This window comes from Phyllobates terribilis, unplaced genomic scaffold (genome assembly GCF_046119375.1).
Source record: "Phyllobates terribilis strain yellow unplaced genomic scaffold, ASM4611937v1 Scaffold_4__5_contigs__length_816908805, whole genome shotgun sequence".
Lineage (NCBI taxonomy): Eukaryota > Metazoa > Chordata > Amphibia > Anura > Dendrobatidae > Phyllobates > Phyllobates terribilis.
The window spans coordinates 299,204,637-299,231,025 of NW_027362764.1; the positions used below are offsets into that span (position 1 = coordinate 299,204,637).

General features: G+C 43.8%; 1 protein-coding gene across 1 annotated transcript in view; it reads left to right on the plus strand.

Moving 5' to 3' along the window:
- The window catches only part of PKD1L1 (polycystin 1 like 1, transient receptor potential channel interacting), an 808,959-nt gene that overhangs the window by 194,932 nt on the left and 587,638 nt on the right, over positions 1-26,389 (plus strand). The gene's annotated exons all lie outside the window — the stretch shown is intronic.

Genomic DNA, 26,389 nt, shown 5'->3' on the forward strand with positions numbered 1-26,389 from the left:
ACGTGACGTTGGTGGATGGAGCGAGACATGATGTCCCAGATGTGCTCAATCGGATTCAGGTCTGGGGAATGGACGGGCCAGTCCATAGCTTCAGTGCCTTCATCTTGCAGGAACTGCTGACACTCCAGCCACATGAGGTCTGGCATTGTCCTGCATTAGGAGGAACCCAGGGCCAACCGCACCAGCATATGGTCTCACAAGGGGTCTGAGGATCTCTTCTCGGTACCTAATGGCAGTCAGGCTACCTCTGGCGAGCACATAGAGAGCTGTGCGGACCTCAAAAGAAATGTCACCCCACACCATTACTGACCCACTGCCAAACCGGTCATGGTGAAGGATGTTGCAGGCAGCAGATCGCTCTCCACGGCGTCTCTAGACTCTGTCACATCTGTCACATGTGCTCAATGTGAACCTGCTTTCATCTGTGATGAGCACAAGGCCAGTGGTGACTTTGCTAATCCTGGTGTTCTGTGGCAAATGCCAAGTGTCCTGCACGGTGTTGGGCTGTGAACACAATCCCCATCCGTGGACATCGGGCTCAAATACCACCGTCATGGAGTCGGTTTCTAACCGTTTGTGCAGACACATGCACATTTGTGGCCTGCTGGAGGTCATTTTGCAGGGCTCTGGCAGTGCTCCCCCTGTTCCTCCTTGCACAAAGGAGGAGGTAATGGACCTGCTGTTGGGTTTTTGCCCTCCTATGGCTCCCTCCACATCTCCTGGTATCTGCTCCATGCTCTGGACACTACGTGGACAGACACAGCTACCCTTCTTGCCACAGCTCGCACTGATGTGCCATCCTGGATGAACTGCACTACCTGAGCAACTTCTGTGGGTTGTACTGTAGACACCGCCTCATGCTACTGTACCTCTAGGGGTGAGAGCAATGGCAAAATGAAAAAGTGGCCAAAACAACAGCCAAAAAGGATGAGAACAGAGAAATGGTCTGTGGTCACCACCTGCGGAACCACTCCTTTATAGGGGGTATCTTGCTAATTGCCTATCATTTCAACCGGTTGTCTGTTCCAGTTGCACAACAGCAGGAGAAACTGATTCACAATCAGTGTTGCTTCATAACTGGACAGGTAGATTTCACAGAAGTGTTATTGACTTGGAGTTACATTGTGTTGTTTAAGTGTTTATTTTTTTTAAGTGTTTATATTTTTTTGAGCAGTGTATTTATTGATATGTTTTTAGTCACATACTTATCTACATACACATTTTAATTTTATTCACAGTCCCCCGTTTCTCACATTCATTCCTCACTTTATTTTTGTTCGTTCACTTCCTCCCTTACTCATCTAATTCCTTTCTCCTTAGTAACTCTTATGTACTGCTCCATCATCCATTATCGCTATGTTGCAGTTGCGATTTGACAAATCTGGCATGATTTATACTTTTGCCCTTTCTGTTGCCCACTTCTGTCATGGCCATCCAGGTGTTGTGCGCATGACATCCTTCCCACTGTGTGCTCGCTTCCTGTTGCGCGCCTCGCCTGTGACATCACGGATGGCGCGATCGCGCCCTCTCGTGACGTCACCACAAGACGTGCGATGGAGGCGCGTCTTGTGCATGCGCCTGGAAATTAAGCACCTAGTTAGTCTAGACATTGGTCTATTAACTATCAACTGCATATATAAACGCCATCTGTCCCTCCTACCTCATCATTCCCTGAGGAAGCAACGTGTGAAACGCGCGTTGGAGTGTGAGGTGGCAGTGGCGGCATTCGCAGCATGAACCTAGGTTGGTAACCTTCTTTGCTTCCGCAATATGGAGTTTTATACTGTAACTGATTTATAATTACTTATTATGGTTGTTTTTCACTTGTAATTTGTCATTATTCTTTGTGATATATATGGGTTATTACTCTTAATGCACTGCAATTTATAATACAGTTAAATTATCTCTGTGCACTGCACTTTATATATTTCCATATATACCCACTATCGTTATAAATAATAAAAATTGTAATAATACATTTGTGAGGCCTCGTCCCAGTAAGTTAGTGTAGTGTTAGTGTAGGGAGTACAATTAGGGGAGAAAGGTTGAACTTGATGGATCTAGGTCTTTATTCAACATACGTTACTATGTTATGGTTGTTTAAATATTACTCCACCCTACCACACATTGCACTTTATTAATATATTATATTTCCTGTTTTTAATTAATTTTAGTCTATTTTATCTTGTCTTGTTCTTGTCATATTTTGGTGTCCTTTAACCCCTTTCCAACATGGTGCGTATTAGTACGCATCACGTCGGTACCCCCTGTGGAGCGTGGGCTCCGGCGCTGAGCCCGCACTGAATCGGGCACATGTCAGCAGATTTATACAGCTGACATGTGCCCGCAACAGCCGCGGGTGGAATCGCCATCCACTTTCGGCTGTTAACCAGTTAAATGCCGCTGTCAATCTCTGACAGTGGCATTTAACTTGTTCATCCATCACTGACTCCGCCCATCGGTGACCCCGTCACGTGATCGCGGGTCACTGATGACTTGGCATGACAACCTGGGATCTGCAGGAGACCCCTGTGGTTGTCATGTCTAGATTGCTATGAGCGCCTCCCAGTGGTCGGCGCTCATAGCAAGTGAGCATTTCTGCTACATACAGGCGATCTGCTCATCGCCTGTATATATAGCAGAGGGGATCAGATAACTGCTGCTTCTAGTCTCCCATGGAGACTATTGAAGCAAGCAAAAAGTGTAAAAAAATGTTTTTAGAAATATTAAAAAAAAAAAAAATATATAAAAGTTGAAATCACCCCCCTTTCGCCCCATTCAAAATAAAACAATTAAAAAAAAAACACATACACATATTTGGTATCGCTGCATTCAGTATCACCCGATCTATCAATATAAAAAAAGAATTAATTCTATCGGTAAACGGCGTAACGAGAAAAAAATTCTAAATGCCAGAATTCCTTTTTTTTGGTAGCCGCAACATTGCAATGAAATGCAATAACGGGCGATCAAAACATCGGATCTACCCCAAAATGGTATCAATAAAAATGTCAGCTCGGCGCACAAAAAATAAGCCCTTACGCTACAGGTCTCGGAATGTGGCGACGTTTTTTTTAAGAGCGAACTTTGTTTTTTTTTCTCACCACTTAAATAAAAAAAAAACTACATATGTTTGGTGTCTACAAGCTCGTAATGACCTGGAGAATAATAATGGCAGGTCAGTTTTAGCATTCAGTGAATGTGGTGAAAAAACAACAACAAAACAACTGTGATATTGCAATTTTTTTGCAGTTTTCCAGTACACGATATGGTAAAACCAGTGATGTCGTTCAAAAGTACAACTCGTCCCGCAAAAAATAAGCCCTCTCATGGCCATATTGACTGAAAAATAAAAATGTTATGGCTCTGGGAACAAGGGGAGCAAAAAGCGAAAATGGAAAATGCTCTGGTCATTAAGGGGTTGATAAAAATCTAATTATATGGAATAATTCTATTGTTTATATTATTGTTCCTTTTTAATATACTCATGTGAAAAATTAAAGCATCAATATTTCCAAATTCATTTTGAAATGGAAACATTGGTCAGATTGAAACAAAATGTTGCACTGCTGTAGACCAGACCCTGAATTTCATGATACAGAAATTGTTTTGCTGTTTTCAAATCAATTCTAGGGGCTAAACACCCCAAACTGGAAAGTGGCTAGAGCAATTCCAAAGAAGTCGACTTTTCTCTGAAACTGTAAAATGGATTAGATTGAAAATCTCGTCAGTGATGGTCAATTGCCTATCATTTGTGATCCTGTCAAGTACAACTACCTACGATAAAAACTACCCCTCCGGTGCACCCCTAAACTGAAATCCTCCCCAAAGGGTTGGAAATGGGGCAATGATGATAACCTTGGTTGAATCAGTAGGCTTACAAAGGTGCCCAAAAATGTCTGGAAGCTTGTCAAGAAATCATAATGTTTATCCCCGGGGGTTTTGCGAGTTGAAAGGGGTGGTTTCTTCTTTCGTACAGTAATGGGGTTTTGTGGGTATGGAGAGGAGGCTTACACCACCTTTTGACCTAAGTTTCAAAATTTTCCCTCCATTACAAAAAGTCATTTCATAGGGTTGAAATTTGGGTGTCAAGCGCTTTCCAAGCGATTTTAGCATCACTTGGAAAGTGCTTGACAACTCGGTCACACTATATAAATCCATGCAAACAGCATGGATTTATATAGTGTGACCCGAGAGAGTGTCAAAAAATTAAAAATAAAACTATACTTACCTTCCGATGACCCGCGCTGTCTTGCTGCGCTTCTGTGCTGGCTGCCGGCAGATCGCGGTACGCTGTACTGAAGGACCTGCCGTCACATGACTGTGACGCCACCGCAGGTCCTTCAGTCCTGCGCGATCTGTAGGCAAGCACAGAGAAGGAGTCCGGGGGCCGTCAGAAGGTGAATATAATCTTTATTTTTTATTTTATTCTTTTTTTTTACAGCTTTTAGGGTACCTGGGTGTGGAGGAGAGTCTCCTGTCCTCCACACCCAGGTACCATCCGCACATTAGAACGCGCCAATTACGCAAGTACAGTTGCAGTCTTGCTTAATTGGCGCGTTCTAATGCAAGTCAATGGCGGCGAAAACGCAGCACTTCCGCAAAATAATTGGTAGTGCTGCGTTTTTTTCCGCAATGATAATCCGCAGCGGAAATTTCCGCAGCATGTGCAGAGCACATGCGGATTATCATTGGGGGACATGGCAGGGCTTCTACCATGCGTTTTTTAAGCGTTTCTGCAGCGTTTTTGCCGCTGCGGAAACACTTAAAAAACGCATCGTGGGCACACAGCCTTATACCTTTTCTCTGATTGTTCCTCATCTGGTTTTGGCTCCTATTGCTGAGAAAAAATACTGACCCAATACTGACCAAATACTGATAGTGGGGCCGTGGCCTTATAATCTGCAGTGAGATCAGGAGAGCAGAGAGTGGGTATAACACATCACACTGGTAACGCCCAATTTTATGTATAATAATCTCTGGAGACAGATTCTCATACAGCTCAGTGTCCAGCCCATAGTTCTGAACAGCTTATTTACATATAAGAAAAACGTGGATTTCTCTGGAATTAAGCATCAGATCGCAGATATCAAGGTATCATTTTATTGAACTTTTTATGACCTGTGTGTACATATAGATGGCTTGGGAGGGTTGATCCCTTTTATGAGCTGAAGAGTGGGACATTTTCCTCCATTTCGGACCAGGCATATTGTTTTTTTCTTTTTTGTACATGCGGTTTTGAGTTCTAAAAAATTCTCTTGTTTGGATTTTCATATCATTTTTGCCTTTTTTTTCATTATATATGGGCCTATTTACACTGCTCAAAAAAATAAAGGGAACACTTAAACAACAGAATATAACTCCAAGTAAATCAAACTTCTGTGAAATCAAACTGTCCACTTAGGAAGCAGCACTGATTGACAATCAATTTCAAATGCTGTTGTGCAAATGGAATAGACAATAGATGGAAATTATTGGTAATTATCAAGACACCCTCAATAAAGGAGTGTTTCTGCTGGTGGGGACCACAGACCACATCTCAGTACCAATGCTTTCTGGCTGATGTTTTGGTCACTTTTCAATGTTGGTTGTGTTTTCACACTCGTGGTAGCATGAGACGGACTCTACAACCCACAGAAGTTGCCCAGGTAGTGCAGCTCATCCAGGATGGCACATCAATGCGAGCTGTGGCAAGAAGGTTTGCTGTGTCTGTCAGGGTAGTGTCCAGAGGCTGGAGGCACTACCAGGAGACAGGCCAGTACACCAGGAGACGTGTGGGGGGGGGGCCGTAGGAGGGCAACAACCCAGCAGCAGGACCGTTACCTCCGCCTTTGTGCAAGGAAGAACAGGAGGAGCTCTGCCACAGCGCTGCAAAATGACCTCCAGCATGCCACAAATGTGCATGTGTCTGCACAAACGGTTAGAAACCGACTCCATGAGGGTGGTATGAGGGCCCGACGTCCACAGATGGGGGTTGTGCTCACAGCCCAACACCGTGCAGGACGCTTGGCATTTGCCACAGAACACCAGGATTGGCAAAGTCGCCACTGGCGCCCTGGGCTCTTCACAGATGAAAGCAGGTTCACACTGAGCACATGTGACAGACGTGACAGAGTCTGGAGACGCCGTGGAGAGCAATCTGCTGCTGCAACATCCTTCAGCATGACTGGTTTGGCAGTGGGTCAGTAATGGTGTGGGGTGGCATTTCTTTGGAGGGCCGCACAGCCCTCCATGTGCTCGCCAGAGGTAGCCTGACTGCCATTAGGTACCAAGATGGGATCCTCAGACCCCTTGTGAGACCATATGCTGGTGCGGTTGGCCCTGGGTTCCTCCTAATGCAGGACAATGCCAGACCTCATGTGGTTGGAGTGTGTCAGCAGTTCCTGCAAGATGAAGGCATTGAAGCTATGGAGTGGCCCGCCCGTTCCCCAGACCTGAATCCGTTTGAGCACATCTGGGACATCATGTCTCGCTTCATCCACCAACGTCACATTGTACCACAGACTGTCCAGGAGTTGGCAGATGCTTTAGTCCAGGTCTAGGAGGAGATCCCACAGGAGACCATCCGCAACCTCATCAGGAGCATGCCCAGGCGTTGTAGGGAGGTCATACAGGCACGTGGAGGCCACACACAATACTGAGCCTCATTTTGACTTGTTTTAATGACATTACATCAAAGTTGGATCAGCCTGTAGTTTTTCCACTTTAATTTTGGGGGTGACTCCAAATCCAGGCCTCCATTGGTTAATAAATTTGATTTCCATTGATGATTTTTATGTGATTTTGTTGTCAGCGCATTCAACTTTGTACAGAACAAAGTATTCAATGAGAATATATCATTCATTCAGATCTAGGATGTGTTATTTGAGTGTTCCCTTTATTTTTTTGAGCAGTCTATTATGTTATTTTCATATCATTTTTTGTTTCTGATATTGAAGAGCAAAAAAAGAATAAAAGTGTTTTTCATTTTTTTTTTTACAACCACAAAGGACCCCTTAAATACATTTGCTCCATAGGGCAAAGGGATCGGAAGTTCAGCTGAGAGGACACATCTTGGAGAGCTCTGCTCTCCCTGCTCATTATCAACAGCAATCCTTGCCCTTTATGGTGAAATACTGCTAGGGATGCTGGCATCTGACCTCCACGCAGTCTATTTTGAGCCCTATCCTGGACAGATCCAAGCATATTTTCTGTTACAGTCCAGCCCAGCAGACCATGGCCTATAGTGTGTTTCTCAATACACTGAAAATCCTATCCTTGCGCCTCTCAAACCTCGTGCTGTGATCACTTACCACAGCTATCTACGCTGTATGGGTTTCCTGAGTGTCAGATCTGAAGTAGTGTTGAGCCACCCCCGTAGTGTTCGAGTTCGGTTCGGTTCGTCGAACACCCGTGTGTTCGCCGAACTGTTCGTCGAACTGTTCGTCGAACACCTTTGAACACCGTTAAAACCAATGGCAGGCAAACAAAAACACATAGAAACACATAGAAAACACCTTCAAAGGTGTCCAAAAGCTGACAAACTGCTCAGAAGACACAACTAACACATGGAAAAGTGACAAGTACATATAGTCATGCGAAAATAAAAGAGGTGGAGGAGTAAAAGGAGGGGGAGACACAGATATAGGCATGTCATGCCCTTCTAAAATCCAAAAAGTGAGAAGCCGACACGGCCAGTCCGCTCCTGCCCGTGCCACCTCCGTGTCGCCGGGTTTGTGCCAGAGCCGCGGTGAACCCTGATGGCCAGCCCCCCTCTCCCAATACTGGTGCCTGTCCGCTGGTGGGTCGAGCGAGCCCCCCTGTGGTGGAGGCAGCTCTAAGCTTTTTAATTTAAATTGTCTCTCTAATTTGAATGAATACACTTTAAATCCATTTACAAGGATCTATTGGAGGGCAAGTCTCATGCCAGCAGCCGCGTAATTCCAGCTCCAGTAGCGTCCACTAAAGCTGCTGCAGTTAAAAAGCTTTTATAAGGATCGAGCTCGGCTGTCCACCGCAAGGCATCCTACTGCCAGTCCCAGCCCCTATGCCTTGGGGTGCCTCCTGATGCTCTTCACTGAGTATCCCATGGTCCCGAAGCATTTCCTTTGAAAAAATTAAGTGTCTAAACTACAGGTGGTGTAGCTTGCTTAACAGCCGGGATAATCCGCTGACTAGCAGACACTGCTACTAGGCACAAAGTATTTCCTGGGCTAGATGCAGTTAAAAATTTGTAATTAGATACTCTCGTTGGATGCTGAGAAAGCATTCCATAGAGTCTCCTGGCACGCCATATATGATTCTCTTAAAAAGCTTGGGGTAGGGGTCTAGGGGACCCTTTTATAGCCAAAATCACGGCCCTGTATCGCAATACGTCACCTAGGCTGAAGATAAATGGAACTGTAGCACCCTGAGGGCTCGGTTGCTACAGACGTATTGCACCTCACCCAGAGGTGTGATATCTCACTCTCAGGTAAGGATGGAGTGTGGATCAGGACCCGACACCTGCATGCATTACACCACATTGCCGTGGGGCAGGGCGACCAATATGCCCCTGAGATGGGCACGACAGTCCCTGTCCCTGGCTGGAGTGGGGGGGGGGACACCGAGGAAGGGGAACCCTGTAGTACAGGAGCAGGGAGGAAGCAGTTCCTGGGTGCATTGAGAAGGGAGTATAAAAGGTGGGCACCATCTTAGTTCAGTGCAGAGAAGTCTGAGCAGAAGTGGCAGGGAGCAGGGGCTCTGCATGAGCTCTGCTCCGGAGGCGGGCCTAGTAACAGAGGCCCAGGCCTGGAAGAGGGAGAAGGAAGGAAGAGGAGCGGAGAAGGCTCCAGGAACGAGGAATGAAGGGATCCCAGGGGTGCGGACGGGCGAGTCGCCACCGCACGCCCGAATCCACCTGCGTGGAGGGGTCAGGCCAAAGGGGGAGACCGGTCCCCGAACTAGTGGAGGCAGGAAACGACCCTCAGCTAGAAACCGGAGGCTCTGACATTTTATGTGGCGCAGCCCCTCGCTACACCCGCTAGGAAGGCACCACATAGGGTCAGGGAAACTGGCGCCAAGTTTACCAAGAGGAGGCCTGAGGCAGCCGGACAGAAGTGTTGGTTAGAAAGGCCAGACAAAGGACACACAAAGGGGGTCCTGTGAAGTGCTCCAAAGTTATCTGGGAGTTGTCTGAGCCCCTCACCTGGTGAGCACAGTACGACGTGGGCAGCCGTTACCTGCAGACGTGGTCTGGATAATAAGAACTGTGAGTAAAGGCCCTGGACTGCATCACTGACTCCGTGTTGTTACTGCTGCTGCCCTGCACCATCACCCCCATCCTTCGCATACACTGCCCTGAGGCTATACTCCTCCCGTGGGGAGTTATGCTACGCTCTGCTGCACCCACAACACCAGCCTCAGCGGTCTGCCCTGTAGCGGCGGTTCACTCTGACCGCAATCCACGGGTGGCGTAGTCGGACATTTAAACATCAAAACCACATAAATAGTTCCGCCACTGGTTTGAACGCCCTGAGCCACGGAACCGGGTCGCCGCCACGAAGACTACAACCACCAGCATCCACCAAAAAGGGTCCGGCTCCGGGTGTCCCAAGGCCCAGGGGGTGCGTCAGAACATTTTCATCACCTTTCACAATCACCAATGGGACAAAGCAGGGATGTCCTCTGTCCCCTCTCTTATACATCCTAGTGACGGAGCACCTGCTCTCATCAATTCGCCATAACCCCAATATTAGGTGGATTGAGGTGGGAGGCACCGAGTACAAGTGCTCTCTATTTGCTGATGATGTCCTAGTATATATCACTCAATCACATATATCCATCCATGCTGTTATGGCTGAAATAGATCACTTTGTTACATGGTCAAATTTTAAAATCAATGCAGCGAAGTCTGAGGCCCTCGATGTCTCCCTCCCCAATTCCATATAGGATTCCATCCAGTCCAACTTTCCCTTTGCCTGGCCCTCACAGGGTATCAAATACTTAGGAATTCCTATTCATAGAGACCTCTCCCATCTATGTTATCTTAATTTTGGGCCCTTTATTGAACAATTCCATACAGACCACGGTTGGCAAGTTAGAACTGTAAGATTCACTACGTGAACCGCTGGTGTTTTGTGGAAAAGCACATGTACACCGCGTTCCAAATTATTATGCAAAAAGTGTTTAGGAGTGATAAGGGAAGAATTTGTTTGTTTGTCAGTTAAACTCATTGATGGTGATGTGTGTCAGGGCTCTTTATATCACTGTAAGCAATTGCAGACACCTGTGCTAATTAGTTTGGCAGGTGTGTCCAATGAAAGGCAAGACTACTTAAGAAGGCTCTCTCACATTATTAAGCAGCCTACATTTTCTGCCAAAATGGGAAAGAAAAAGGATGTGTCGGCTGCTGAGAAGCAACAAATTGTGGAGTGTTTAGGTCAAGGCATGACTACAATCAACATTGTGCGATGATCAGGATGAAGTGTCTTGGCAATCAAGAAGTATGTAGCTGATTCACAGTACACACGTGTGCGTGCTGATAAGGGCAAATTGAGGACTCTTTCCTACAGGCAATTACGTCAGGTTGAAAGAGCAGCGGCAAAAAAGCCTTGTCATAGCAGCAGACAAGTTTTTGAAGCTGCTTGTGCCTCCAACGTCCCCCGAACAACAAGATGCAGGGTCCTTCAGAGGTTTGCAGCTGTGCATACGCCATCCTGTCGACCTCCTCTATCCACTTCACACAAGCAGAAACGGCTCCAGTGGGCCAAACATTACATGAAGACTGATTTCAAAACTGTTTTGTTCACGGATGAGTGCCGTGCAGCGCTCGATGGTCCAGATGGATGGAGTGGAGGATGGCTGGTTGATGGACACCCCACGCAAACACGGCTACAGCGCCAACAAGGAGGAGGTGGAGTAATGTTTTGGGTTGGAATCATGGGGAGAGAGATTGTCGGCCCCTTTAGGATCCCTGAAGGCGCTAAAGATGAACTCCATAATGTATGTGGATTTTCTCAAACAGCACTTCCTGCCATGGTTCAAGAAGAAGAACCGTGTATTTCACAGCAAGATCATTTTTCTGCATGATAATGCACCATCTCATGCTGCACATAAAACATCTGCATCTCTGGCTGATATGGGCATAAAAGGGGACAAACTTATGGTGTGACCCCCATGCTCCCCTGACCTCTACCCCATTCAGAACCTTTGGAGCATCATTAAAAGGAGTGTCTATGATGGCGGGAGGCAGTTCACATCTAAGCAACAGCTCTGGGAGGGTATTCTGTCCTCATGCAAAACAATTGAAGCAGAAACCATCCAAAACCTGACAAATTCAATGGACGAGAGAGTTCAGAAGCTCCTTTCGAACAAGGGGTCCTATGTGAAAATGTAACATCACCTAGAATAAAGTTTTGAGTTGAAAACTGTTTGATTTCAGTTTCTAACAACCTGCTAATGCTTATAATTTCAAAAATGACCATTTTTTTGGTCTTTATTAAAATGAAAAGGTTGATCGAAAAGTTTGGGGGATCTAAGAGTGTGGCAACCCAGTAGTCATGATTACTTCGAATTCTGACAATATGAGGGTCATGCTGCAGGTAGTGCAGCAAGAAGGCACTTATGTGTCTTGCGCATCTCGGAGCCCCAAAATTATTTTCCGGGCTAGATGCAGCTAAAAATTATTTTTAATTTTAAATCTGGTGGAGCTTATTATAGATGACCTAATAGGATCAGTGCTGCACACTGCTACAAAGCCCAAATTATTTTCCAGTCAAGATACAGATAAACATGATTAGTAATTTGAAAGCTTAAAACGTTTGGTAGGGTGATTTTAACCAATCATCAAGCTTTTACTCTCCCCAGGATGACACAGGGGTAGAAAAGTCGTTTCGGATCCATGATTTGTTCATCTTTATGAACGTGAGTCTGTCTACATTATCAGTGGAGAGCCGCGTGCGCTTATCTGTCAGCACACCACCAGCAGCGCTGAACACACGTTCAGACAGAACGCTGGCTGCGGGGCATGACAAGATCTCCAAGGCGTAAGTGGCTAGCTCCGGCCATTTATCCAGATTGGAAGCCCAAAAAGAGCAAGGGTCCAGTGACACAGTCGTGGCTTCAATGTTTACTTGGAGATACTCCTGTACCATCGTCTCTAGGCGTTGACTATGTGTCAGACTTCTTGTCTCCTGTGGCCTTGCAAAGGATGGGCTAAAAAAGTGGTGAAATGATTCCGCAAAATTGATGTTACCAGCAGATACTGTGGTTCTGTTACGGTTTGAGTGCTGAACACTTGACGGTCCCACGGTTGGCAAGTTGGAACTGTGAGATTCACTACGTGCACCACTGGTATTTTGTGGAAAAGCACATGTAAGATTCTGCAACAGTCTCTGCTGATACTCCTGCATGCGTACATCCCTTTCTATGGCAGGAATAATTTCTGCAAATTTACTTTTGTACCGGGGATCTAACAGTGTGGCAACCCAGTAGTCAGGATTATTTCTAATTCTCACAATTCGAGGGTCATGTTGCAGGTAGTGCAGCAAGAAGGCACTCATGTGTGTTGCGCATCCAGGAGCACCAAGTCCCTGTTGTGTTGGTGGCGAGGTAACAATCATGCTTCCTTCCTCTGTCCTCTCCCCCCAACCTCGCACAACAGAAATGTGATCAAGGTCTCCCTCATCTGATGAGTCTTCCATCAGTTCGTCCTCCACTTCTTCCTGGGCTCCTGCACCTTCCTCACTAGTTTGGCTGCTACCATGCGCCCTGGTAAAACCATCTCCCCCACCCTCACATGCCTGCCGCCTTGGTGCTGCCGACCTTCTGGACCTTGCAGATGTTAGCCCTTCCGCATACAACTCCTCCTCCTCTACTTCCTCCACCTCCTCTTGTGCCACCACCTGACTCCGAATTCTGTTTAACATGTGCTCCAGCATGTAAATCACCGGAATAGTCATGCTGATAATGGCATCGTCAGCACTAAACATCTTCGTCGCCATTTCAAAACTGTGCAGAAGGGTGCATAGGTCCCTGATCTGAGACCACTCCTCCAGCGTGATTTGCCCCACCTCTGAATCTCGTTGGCCCAGGCTATACGTCAGAACGTATTGCACCAGGGCTTGTCGGTGCTGCCACAGTCGCTGCAACATGTGCAGAGTTGAATTCCACCGGGTAGGCACATCGCATTTTAGCCGGTGAAGTGGCAGGCCCAACGACTTCTGTAGAGATGTAAGTCGCTGAGCTGCGGGATGCGAACGGCGGAAGTGAGCACACAGCGACCGTGCCCTCTGCAGAAGGCCATCTAGTCTGGGATAGTGGGCTAAAAATTGCTGGACAACCAGGTTCAACACGTGAGCCATACAAGGCACGTGTGTGACATTGCCCCGGCGAAGGGCCGCACCCAGGTTTGCAGCATTGTCGCACACGGCCTTCCCTGGTTTCAGGTCCAGTGGAGACAACCATTCATGAAATTGGTTCTCCAGAGCTGACCACAACTCCTCAGCTGTGTGACTCACATTTCCCAGACATTTCAATGTAAAAACCGCCTGATGACGTTGAGCCCTACTGCCAGCATAGTAAGGAGGTGTGCAGGATCCCTTCTGCGCAGTTAGAAAGCTTGTGGCATGACCAGACAGGCTTTGGGTGCAGGTGGAAGACCGAGAGGAGGTTGAGGAGGCAGAAGCAGTGGAGGAACTTTGACATAAAGAGGATTGACGCACAACTCGTGGGGACGGCAAGACTTGGACAGCAGCCCCTTGTCCTGCTGTCACCATAGTTACCCAGTGCCCAGTCAGCGACATGTAACGCCCCTGTCCATGCCTACTCGTCCAAGTGTCTGTGGTGAAATGCACCCTGTCACACACAGAGATTCTCAAAGAAGCGGTGATGTTGTGTGCGACATGCTGGTGGAGCGCAGGCACACCTTTCTTTGAGAAGTAGTGCCAACTGGGCATCTGGTACTGGGGCACTGCGACGGACATAAGGTCTCGAAAATCCTCTGTGTCCACCAGGCGGAAAGGCAGCATTTCTGTAGTCCACATCTGAGGGACCGAGGGCTGGCTATTGTGCTTAGACGGGGTTGATAAGGGTGTCCCCGGCAAACTGCCGGTCTGTGAGGAAGATGCAGGCGGACATGTTAGGTTGCCTTCATCCAAAGGTGGTGCTATCGATGTCGGACAGCGCTCAACACCAGCTGGTGTTACCACCTCCAAAGAAAATGATGACCTGCCAATCACGCTGGCTGTTGCGGGTAAAGAGGTGGCAGGTCTGCGCCCCAAAACAGGTGTAACTGCTGTCCCCCCAGTCACAGAGGATGAAGAGGCCGCGGATGCACAAGATATGGCAGACGGTGGTTGGCCCGGCCGGCTAGGCCGCATTGTAGCACACTGAGCTTCCCACTGCAACTTATGCTTCATGTCCATGTGCCGGTTCATGCATGAAGTACTCAAACTATGTATTTTTTGGCCTCTACTTAGCTTTTGCTGACAAATGTTACAGATAACACGAGTTGGGTCATCTTTATCGATCTGAAAAAATGCCCAGGCTATGCAAGGCTTAGCACCCATGCGACCTGAAGAGCCACCACGACTTGTGGTGAGAGGCAGAGTTGTGTTTGAGGATGCAGTTGTTGACGTGCTTCCAATACTACGTCTCTGTCCAGGAAGGCGCAACCTGACCTCGTCGTCACTAGCATCTTCCTCCACCTCCTCTGCTGACCTCATCTCTTGGCTGACTGTGGGTTGACAGTAAGTGGGATCTCCGACCTCATCATCATCACCCTGTGCGTTATCACACCCGTCGTCCTCAGAGCCAACCTGTTCCTGCCCTGACAAAAAACTAAAGTTGTCGCTCCAATCAGGTATTTGAGTCTTATCATCGTCTTCCTCATTGTCTCCACCAACAGGAGTTACAGTTTGGGAATGAGGGTCTACATTATGGTCAGAACCTTCTGCGTCTGGTCCTGGATCTGACTCATAAAGATTCTGGGCATCAGTGCAGATCATTTCCTCGTCTGGATTCACAGAAGCGCTGGAGTCGACCTCTGATTCCCAGGCTATAGTATGAGTAAACAGCTCTGCAGACTCAACCATCTGTTCTACCTCATACTCAGACGGGCAGCTGGAGATTTGGGAGCTGTGAGGAAGCAAGTGCGATTTGGGTGACACCTTTGAGGACTGGAGTATTTGTGATGTTGAAGTTGATGTGGAGGAGAGCCCACTTAAAGGAGCACTTGATATCCGTTGAAGCACCTGCTGTTTTTGTGCCTCATCTGGAATTTGTAGCGATTGGCGTGGCCGTAAGAAAGGGATCTTATCACATTGTCCGCTAAAAGAAGTAGACATTTTAGTTTGGCTGGAAGATGGTCTTTCTTCTGCAGATGTTACTGTTGCTTTAACACCTACCCCACGGACACAACCTTTTTTCCCCTTCCCAACACGCCTATTCCCCTTTCCACCAGCAGCAGGCCTTTTTCCACTCATTTTGGTGGTTAACTAATTCACAACTCTGGAGTTGTTTGCACAAAAAAACAATGGATGGTAACCGAGCAGAGCTGAGTGGCCAAACTGTGGTATTAGGCCAAAACTATTGGCTGGGTTAGATGCAGAAAAAAATTATTTTGAATTTGCAACCTGATGGAGGTCAGTATAGATGGACTAATAGAGAAAGTCCGACACACTACTAGAAGGCCAAATATTTTTTCAGAGGTAGATGCAGAAAAAAATATATTCAGTTTGCAACCTGATGGAGGTCAGTATAGATGGACTAATACAACAAGTCCCGCACACAGCTAGAAGCCCAAATATTTTTTCAGAGGTACTGTAGATGCAGATAAAAATTATTTTTAATTTGCAACCTGATGGAGGTCAGTATAGATGGACTAATAGAGAAAGTCCGACACACTACTAGAAGGCCAAATATTTTTTCAGAGGTAGATGCAGAAAAAAATATATTCAGTTTGCAACCTGATGGAGGTCAGTATAGATGGACTAATACAACAAGTCCCACACACAGCTAGAAGCCCAAATATTTTTTCAGAGGTACTGTAGATGCAGATAAAAATTATTTTTAATTTGCAACCTGATGGAGGTCAGTATAGATGGACTAATAGAGAAAGTCCGACACACTACTAGAAGGCCAAATATTTTTTCAGAGGTAGATGCAGAAAAAAATATATTCAGTTTGCAACCTGATGGAGGTCAGTATAGATGGATTAATAGAACAAGACCCACACACAGCTAGAAGCCCAATATTTTTTCAGAGGTAGATGCAGAAAAAACTATATTCAGTTTGCAACCTGATGGAGGTCAGCATAGATGGACTAATAGAACAAGTCCCACACACTGCTAGAAGCCGAAATATTTTTTCAGAGGTACTGTAGATGCAGATAAAAATTAGTTTTAATTTGCAACCTGATGGAGGTCAGTATAGATGGACTAATAGAGAAAGTCCGACACACTACTAGAAGGCCAAATATTTTTTCAGAGGTAGATGCAGAAAAAAATATATTCAGTTTGCAACCTGATGGAGGTCAGTATAGATGGATTAATAGAACAAGACCCACACACAGCTAGAAGCCCAATATTTTTTCAGAGGTAGATGCAGAAAAAAATATATTCAGTTTGCAACCTGATGGAGGTCAGTATAGATGGACTAATAGAACAAGTCCCACACACTGCTATAAGCCCAAATATTTTTTCAGAGGTACTGTAGATGCAGATAAAAATTAGTTTTAATTTGCAACCTGATGGAGGTCAGTATAGATGGACTAATAGAGAAAGTCCGACACACTACTAGAAGGCCAAATATTTTTTCAGAGGTAGATGCAGAAAAAAATATATTCAGTTTGCAACCTGATGGAGGTCAGTATAGATGGATTAATAGAACAAGACCCACACACAGCTAGAAGCCCAATATTTTTTCAGAGGTAGATGCAGAAAAAAATAAATTCAGTTTGCAACCTGATGGAGGTCAGTATAGATGGACTAATAGAACAAGTCCCACACACTGCTAGAAGCCCAAATATTTTTTCAGAGGTACTGTAGATGCAGATAAAAATTAGTTTTAATTTGCAACCTGATGGAGGTCAGTATAGATGGACTAATAGAGAAAGTCCGACACACTACTAGAAGGCCAAATATTTTTTCAGAGGTAGATGCAGAAAAAAATATATTCAGTTTGCAACCTGATGGAGGTCAGTATAGATGGATTAATAGAACAAGACCCACACACAGCTAGAAGCCCAATATTTTTTCAGAGGTAGATGCAGAAAAAAATATATTCAGTTTGCAACCTGATGGAGGTCAGTATAGATGGACTAATAGAACAAGTCCCACACACTGCTAGAAGCCCAAATATTTTTTCAGAGGTACTGTAGATGCAGATAAAAATTAGTTTTAATTTGCAACCTGATGGAGGCCAGTATAGATGGACTAATAGAGAAAGTCCGACACACTACTAGAAGGCCAAATATTTTTTCAGAGGTAGATGCAGAAAAAAATATATTCAGTTTGCAACCTGATGGAGGTCAGTATAGATGGATTAATAGAACAAGACCCACACACAGCTAGAAGCCCAATATTTTTTCAGAGGTAGATGCAGAAAAAAATATATTCAGTTTGCAACCTGATGGAGGTCAGTATAGATGGACTAATAGAACAAGTCCCACACACTGCTAGAAGCCCAAATATTTTTTCAGAGGTACTGTAGATGCAGATAAAAATTAGTTTTAATTTGCAACCTGATGGAGGTCAGTATAGATGGACTAATAGAGAAAGTCCGACACACTACTAGAAGGCCAAATATTTTTTCAGAGGTAGATGCAGAAAAAATATATTCAGTTTGCAACCTGATGGAGGTCAGTATAGATGGACTAATAGAACAAGTCCCACACACTGCTAGAAGCCCAAATATTTTTTCAGAGGTACTGTAGATGCAGATAAAAATTAGTTTTAATTTGCAACCTGATGGAGGTCAGTATAGATGGACTAATAGAGAAAGTCCGACACACTACTAGAAGGCCAAATATTTTTTCAGAGGTAGATGCAGAAAAAAATATATTCAGTTTGCAACCTGATGGAGGTCAGTATAGATGGACTAATACAACAAGTCCCGCACACAGCTAGAAGCCCAAATATTTTTTCAGAGGTACTGTAGATGCAGATAAAAATTATTTTTAATTTGCAACCTGATGGAGGTCAGTATAGATGGACTAATAGAGAAAGTCCGACACACTACTAGAAGGCCAAATATTTTTTCAGAGGTAGATGCAGAAAAAAATATATTCAGTTTGCAACCTGATGGAGGTCAGTATAGATGGACTAATACAACAAGTCCCACACACAGCTAGAAGCCCAAATATTTTTTCAGAGGTACTGTAGATGCAGATAAAAATTAGTTTTAATTTGCAACCTGATGGAGGTCAGTATAGATGGACTAATAAAGAAAGTCCGACACACTACTAGAAGGCCAAATATTTTTTCAGAGCTAGATGCAGAAAAAAATTATATTCAGTTTGCAACCTGATGGAGGTCAGTATAGATGGATTAATAGAACAAGACCCACACACAGCTAGAAGCCCAATATTTTTTCAGAGGTAGATGCAGAAAAAAAAATATTCAGTTTGCAACCTGATGGAGGTCAGTATAGATGGACTAATAGAACAAGTCCCACACACTGCTAGAAGCCCAAATATTTTTTCAGAGGTACTGTAGATGCAGATAAAAATTAGTTTTAATTTTCAACCTGATGGAGGTCAGTATAGATGGACTAATAGAGAAAGTCCGACACACTACTAGAAGGCCAAATATTTTTTCAGAGCTAGATGCAGAAAAAAATTATATTCAGTTTGCAACCTGATGGAGGTCAGTATAGATGGACTAATAGAGAAAGTCCGACACACTACTAGAAGGCCAAATATTTTTTCAGAGGTAGATGCAGAAAAAAATATATTCAGTTTGCAACCTGATGGAGGTCAGTATAGATGGATTAATAGAACAAGACCCACACACAGCTAGAAGCCCAATATTTTTTCAGAGGTAGATGCAGAAAAAACTATATTCAGTTTGCAACCTGATGGAGGTCAGTATAGATGGACTAATAGAACAAGTCCCACACACTGCTAGAAGCCCAAATATTTTTTCAGAGGTACTGTAGATGCAGATAAAAATTAGTTTTAATTTGCAACCTGATGGAGGTCAGTATAGATGGACTAATAGAGAAAGTCCGACACACTACTAGAAGGCCAAATATTTTTTCAGAGCTAGATGCAGAAAAAAATTATATTCAGTTTGCAACCTGATGGAGGTCAGTATAGATGGACTAATAGAGAAAGTCCGACACACTACTAGAAGGCCAAATATTTTTTCAGAGGTAGATGCAGAAAAAAATATATTCAGTTTGCAACCTGATGGAGGTCAGTATAGATGGATTAATAGAACAAGACCCACACACAGCTAGAAGCCCAATATTTTTTCAGAGGTTGATGCAGAAAAAACTATATTCAGTTTGCAACCTGATGGAGGTCAGTATAGATGGACTAATAGAACAAGTCCCACACACTGCTAGAAGCTCAAATATTTTTTCAGAGGTACTGTAGATGCAGATAAAAATTAGTTTTAATTTGCAACCTGATGGAGGTCAGTATAGATGGACTAATAGAGAAAGTCCGACACACTACTAGAAGGCCAAATATTTTTTCAGAGGTAGATGCAGAAAAAAATATATTCAGTTTGCAACCTGATGGAGGTCAGTATAGATGGATTAATAGAACAAGACCCACACACAGCTAGAAGCCCAATATTTTTTCAGAGGTAGATGCAGAAAAAAATATATTCAGTTTGCAACCTGATGGAGGTCAGTATAGATGGACTAATAGAACAAGTCCCACACACTGCTAGAAGCCCAAATATTTTTTCAGAGGTACTGTAGATGCAGATAAAAATTAGTTTTAATTTGCAACCTGATGGAGGTCAGTATAGATGGACTAATAGAGAAAGTCCGACACACTACTAGAAGGCCAAATATTTTTTCAGAGCTAGATGCAGAAAAAAATTATATTCAGTTTGCAACCTGATGGAGGTCAGTATAGATGGACTAATAGAGAAAGTCCGACACACTACTAGAAGGCCAAATATTTTTTCAGAGGTAGATGCAGAAAAAAATATATTCAGTTTGCAACCTGATGGAGGTCAGTATAGATGGATTAATAGAACAAAACCCACACACAGCTAGAAGCCCAATATTTTTTCAGAGGTAGATGCAGAAAAAACTATATTCAGTTTGCAACCTGATGGAGGTCAGTATAGATGGACTAATAGAACAAGTCCCACACACTGCTAGAAGCCAAAATATTTTTTCAGAGGTACTGTAGATGCAGATAAAAATTAGTTTTAATTTGCAACCTGATGGAGGTCAGTATAGATGGACTAATAGAGAAAGTCCGACACACTACTAGAAGGCCAAATATTTTTTCAGAGGTAGATGCAGAAAAAAATATATTCAGTTTGCAACCTGATGGAGGTCAGTATAGATGGATTAATAGAACAAGACCCACACACAGCTAGAAGCCCAATATTTTTTCAGAGGTAGATGCAGAAAAAAATATATTCAGTTTGCAACCTGATGGAGGTCAGTATAGATGGACTAATAGAACAAGTCCCACACACTGCTATAAGCCCAAATATTTTTTCAGAGGTACTGTAGATGCAGATAAAAATTAGTTTTAATTTGCAACCTGATGGAGGTCAGTATAGATGGACTAATAGAGAAAGTCCGACACACTACTAGAAGGCCAAATATTTTTTCAGAGGTAGATGCAGAAAAAAATATATTCAGTTTGCAACCTGATGGAGGTCAGTATAGATGGATTAATAGAACAAGACCCACACACAGCTAGAAGCCCAATATTTTTTCAGAGGTAGATGCAGAAAAAAATAAATTCAGTTTGCAACCTGATGGAGGTCAGTATAGATGGACTAATAGAACAAGTCCCACACACTGCTAGAAGCCCAAATATTTTTTCAGAGGTACTGTAGATGCAGATAAAAATTAGTTTTAATTTGCAACCTGATGTAGGTCAGTATAGATGGACTAATAGAGAAAGTCCGACACACTACTAGAAGGCCAAATATTTTTTCAGAGGTAGATGCAGAAAAAAATATATTCAGTTTGCAACCTGATGGAGGTCAGTATGGATGGATTAATAGAACAAGACCCACACACAGCTAGAAGCCCAATATTTTTTCAGAGGTAGATGCAGAAAAAAATATATTCAGTTTGCAACCTGATGGAGGTCAGTATAGATGGACTAATAGAACAAGTCCCACACACTGCTAGAAGCCCAAATATTTTTTCAGAGGTACTGTAGATGCAGATAAAAATTAGTTTTAATTTGCAACCTGATGGAGGTCAGTATAGATGGACTAATAGAGAAAGTCCGACACACTACTAGAAGGCCAAATATTTTTTCAGAGGTAGATGCAGAAAAAAATATATTCAGTTTGCAACCTGATGGAGGTCAGTATAGATGGATTAATAGAACAAGACCCACACACAGCTAGAAGCCCAATATTTTTTCAGAGGTAGATGCAGAAAAAAATATATTCAGTTTGCAACCTGATGGAGGTCAGTATAGATGGACTAATAGAACAAGTCCCACACACTGCTAGAAGCCCAAATATTTTTTCAGAGGTACTGTAGATGCAGATAAAAATTAGTTTTAATTTGCAACCTGATGGAGGTCAGTATAGATGGACTAATAGAGAAAGTCCGACACACTACTAGAAGGCCAAATATTTTTTCAGAGGTAGATGCAGAAAAAATATATTCAGTTTGCAACCTGATGGAGGTCAGTATAGATGGACTAATAGAACAAGTCCCACACACTGCTAGAAGCCCAAATATTTTTTCAGAGGTACTGTAGATGCAGATAAAAATTAGTTTTAATTTGCAACCTGATGGAGGTCAGTATAGATGGACTAATAGAGAAAGTCCGACACACTACTAGAAGGCCAAATATTTTTTCAGAGGTAGATGCAGAAAAAAATATATTCAGTTTGCAACCTGATGGAGGTCAGTATAGATGGACTAATACAACAAGTCCCGCACACAGCTAGAAGCCCAAATATTTTTTCAGAGGTACTGTAGATGCAGATAAAAATTATTTTTAATTTGCAACCTGATGGAGGTCAGTATAGATGGACTAATAGAGAAAGTCCGACACACTACTAGAAGGCCAAATATTTTTTCAGAGGTAGATGCAGAAAAAAATATATTCAGTTTGCAACCTGATGGAGGTCAGTATAGATGGACTAATACAACAAGTCCCACACACAGCTAGAAGCCCAAATATTTTTTCAGAGGTACTGTAGATGCAGATAAAAATTAGTTTTAATTTGCAACCTGATGGAGGTCAGTATAGATGGACTAATAGAGAAAGTCCGACACACTACTAGAAGGCCAAATATTTTTTCAGAGCTAGATGCAGAAAAAAATTATATTCAGTTTGCAACCTGATGGAGGTCAGTATAGATGGATTAATAGAACAAGACCCACACACAGCTAGAAGCCCAATATTTTTTCAGAGGTAGATGCAGAAAAAAATATATTCAGTTTGCAACCTGATGGAGGTCAGTATAGATGGACTAATAGAACAAGTCCCACACACTGCTAGAAGCCCAAATATTTTTTCAGAGGTACTGTAGATGCAGATAAAAATTAGTTTTAATTTGCAACCTGATGGAGGTCAGTATAGATGGACTAATAGAATGATGCTATGCCCAAAAGATTTTACTTCACTAGGTGCAGTAAAAAAATTGGTATTCTATACACAGGTGGTATATCTTGCAACACAGATAGGCTACTCCACTGACTAACACACTCTGCAATAGGCCAAAAAGGATTAGCTTTGCTAGATTCAGCCAAATGCTGTGAAAAAAACTTGCACAGCACTGGCACAGACCTGCCTGGCAAAAACTGATAGGAACTCATGTAACCTAGTCCTGAAAAGGACTCCAATTACAATTAGTCTTTACTCCCACAACCTATCTATTTAAGAGCACAGACCTCCCTGATAAAAGTCGTAGGAAATGCTGTAACCTAGTTCTTAAAAGGACTGCAATCACAACTATTCCCTACTCCCAAGCTATCTGTAGATTTGTGCGAAAATTGGCTTGAAATTAACAAGGTATAGCGCACACAGCAACAGCGGTGCCGTCTAACACGCAGCTGCAGCAGTGAGAAAATGGTGGCGACGGGGAAAATGGCTTGGTCTTATAGGGCAAGGACATGTGACATACACTGCCAATGACACATGCCCTTGCTTGTGTGAAAAAAAGCACTTCGCTCCGTGTGTGCGCTGCTGATAGGCTGACAGATTGCACCTCCCCACTGTAAATGCGGGAAAGAGAAAAAAAAATGGAGATCTTCATTGTTCCTGCAGAGATCCATCCCCTGCCCCTCCCCCCACCCCGCTGTACACTCAAACTGCGTATTAACATTAATTTTCATCATTACTGAGAAAAAATCCAGTTATGATTTTGGTGCACGAACAGTTATCGAACATAACCTCGAACAGCCGAATTTTTCTCAAATTGTTCGTGTTCGCCGAACGGCTCGAACACCGCCCAAAACAGCTCGAATTTGAGATTGGCGAACAGTTCGAGTAGAACAACGCTCATCTCTAATCTGAAGGCTTTGAACAGTGAATTCCGGGAAGAGGGTCAGGATGGAAAATTTTGTCCTGTGGGATAAGCATAAATCAGTGGCCCAAAATTAGCAGCCCATACATATTTGTTCATTAAGAATAGTGTGTATTCATGCCAGTCTTAATGAAGGGGCATGTTGGTGTAAAATGCTCCTAATTCATTAAGAGACACATTCTACTTAATGAATTAGGTAGATCTTACATGTACTCTGCACCTTCGCCAGCAGTGTACTGTCAATCATCTCTATCATAACTATGAGAAGCTGGCCAGTGGCAGAGCTGGACTACTTTTGTTTCTCGCTAGGGTCCTCGGCTGAATATTTAAATATATTTTCTCTGATACACTGGAGCATTTCAGAGTAATATATACCTGGCTGCATTTGTGTAGCCAGGCTCTGTTTCATGCTGGCCCTAATTGTGGCAATATGAATCGCATGACAGGTTCGCTTTAATCCTCCCTGGGAATCTATATCTTTTACAGTGCCTTTATATCCAGATTCTGTATTTTGCTGCCACATACTAGACGTATAACAGTAGCGCATCTTGACTGAAAATTATTAAAGCACCACTGGTGCATCAGTACTCACCCAGCACATCCTTTACACAGATGTATTTTACACTTACCTGCAGGCTCATCATCCTGCTGTATCTCCTGTCACTTGGACCAAATACCTTCCTTTCCTGGACACCTTGCTTTGTTTATTGCCTGCTTACAATTTGATATTGTTTCCTCTCCTGCATGGTGAGACATTCTAAGAGGCAGGGAGTGACTCTGAGGCTCAAGGAATTTGCTCGTACAGATCCGCAGGAAGGCCATGCTACGTTGTGCTTCTCAAAACATTATGCTCCTAAACACAAGGGAGATCTCCTTCTTCCAACCATGGACAGCAATTTAAAGCCAGAGGAGGAAGCTATCCTGAATCAGGTCTCCACGCAACTTGCTTGCATGTTTAGATGCCTGTAAGACCTGCCTCACAAAGAAAATTTGAGAGGTCAAGATTGATGTGAGCCTTATTCGTAAAGACATGCACAGCTTAAAAGCCAGGAACGGTGAATTGGAGAACAAGGTCTTTTGTACAGAAGATCCTTTATATCTTTTACCTGCCAGACTGACTGGCTCCTCTAGGAAAATAGAGACCTAGCAACAACAACAGTTGACCTCTAAAATCGGTTAAGGCGCAACAATGTCTGCATTATCGGCTTACCTGAAAAAAAAACAGAGGGCCAACATCCTGAATCTTTTATTCAACAGTAGCTGGGGTCTATTCTTGGCAAATCCATATTATCTGGTACCTTGATGGTAGAGCAGGCACATCAGGACCCAAATAAGCCGACTCTGCCAGAGGCCCCTTCTCGGCTGTACTTCGCATTTTTTACTTAACTGCAATGATTGGGAAGCTGCACTGAGAGCGTGAAGGGTCCAATATTCTACAACATCAGTTCAATTTCCATTTTTCATGATTTCTCAGTGGAGGTACAAAAGCAGTGAGGCATCCAATACTCCATGGTATGTCAAGCTTGTCTGTGGATTATGGCTGATATTAAATCTCTTTTCTTCAAGTTTCCCTCAGAAGTTCAAATTGAAGCCACCATCACAAGCTCTGAAGTGACCTTTTACTCATTATCCAGCTGAAGCTCCTCCTTATCTGGCACTTCTGTCTCTTTTGAAGCTGGTGGAGCTTTGATTTGCCTCTTTGACCAATCCCCCCCCTCCCAATTCCGTACACCACTTTTTTTCTCCCTTTGTCTAGGTCTCATATCCTTTAAGAACCCAGATATTCCTCATGCTGTTTCTATCCCGCATTCTCGGCTTCCAGCAGACTTGTGAATGTCTCTGTTAATGTTACCTGGTTGCATGATGTTTTTTTTTATAACCAGTTCTATTTTCTGTTCTGCAATATCACACTCTATGATGTTTGACCTATTTAGCTGTCTACACCTGCCAAGGGGCTGTGCATATAGTTGTTCCCTTTTTTATTCTCCTGCCATGTATCTCATTATTTATGTTCATGTTTGATTCTATCAAATGTTTATTTTGGAATGTAAAAGGTCTCAGTACTCCCCATAAGAGGTCAGTGGTGTTCTCTCATGTATGGCTATCCAGCTCACATATTGTCTGTCTCCAGAAAACACCCCTACTATTGAGAAATCAGGGTATCTGACTAAGATCTGTACTCAATGGGTTGGTTACTCATATCATACCGCTTGATCCAGAGACATCTCGCCATTAATTCCTAAATCTCCAAGAACCCTGTGTGAATTCTGCTAGACATAGAGGGGTGCGTTATATTTATCCATGCACAGATTAATACTAATGCCCAGGGGGTGCAGGAAGGGGACCCATAGATGCCAGTGCCTATTTGAGCTGAATGTGCGTCCGAGAACATACAATCAGCTGAAGTGTATTCCAGTGCAGAGACCCATCAGCTCCCTGCAGTGCAATAATAAAAACTGCTAGCCAATCTCAGGTCGGTAGCTGACAGCATGCTTGTTATGCTGTGGAAGAGGACATTGCACATCATGGGAGCAGAGGAAAATAAGAAGAATCTTTTTTTTTTAAATGTGTTTGAAAAGAGCTGCAGAACAGGGGAAGTTACTACAAGAAGGGGCCCAGGATAGAGGATTTTATTACTGGAAGGGGCCTAGGATGGGGGGGGGGCATTATTACAAGAAGGGGCCCAAGATCAGGGATATTATTACTGAAAGGAGCAAAGAATGGGGAAC